Below are 263 nucleotides of genomic sequence, written 5' to 3'. Positions count from 1 at the left end.
TTGCAGCAGCAGCAGCAGCAGCAGCAGCAGCAGCAGGAGGGGCAGCAGCAGCAGCAGGAGCAGCAGCAGCAGTTGCTGCTGCTGCATCGTGGGATGCATCCGCAGGTGTATAAAGACTGGCATGTGTCTGTCTAGGGTGCAAGAGGTGTCCCCGTTGCTGCTGCAGCTCCTGCTGCTGCTGCTGCTGCTGCTGCTGCTGCTGCTGCTGCTGCTGGGGGCTGCCTAGCAGCGCGGGCAAGTCAGCGATCCATGCGTTTCTGTCT

The 263-nt window shown here is 62.4% G+C and overlaps 1 protein-coding gene across 1 annotated transcript in view; it reads right to left on the bottom strand.

Moving 5' to 3' along the window:
• EMH_0004230 (uncharacterized protein) overlaps window positions 1-263 on the bottom strand; it is a gene marked incomplete at both ends in the record, with an annotated part of 8,957 nt that overhangs the window by 1,636 nt on the left and 7,058 nt on the right. The window lies entirely within an intron of this gene.

Source organism: Eimeria mitis, genomic scaffold, assembly GCF_000499745.2.
Source record: "Eimeria mitis Houghton genomic scaffold, Emh_scaff224, whole genome shotgun sequence".
In the NCBI taxonomy this organism is placed as follows: Eukaryota; Apicomplexa; class Conoidasida; order Eucoccidiorida; family Eimeriidae; genus Eimeria; species Eimeria mitis.
Note: the sequence above shows the minus strand (reverse complement) of the source record. Positions and strands in the feature narration are given on the sequence as shown.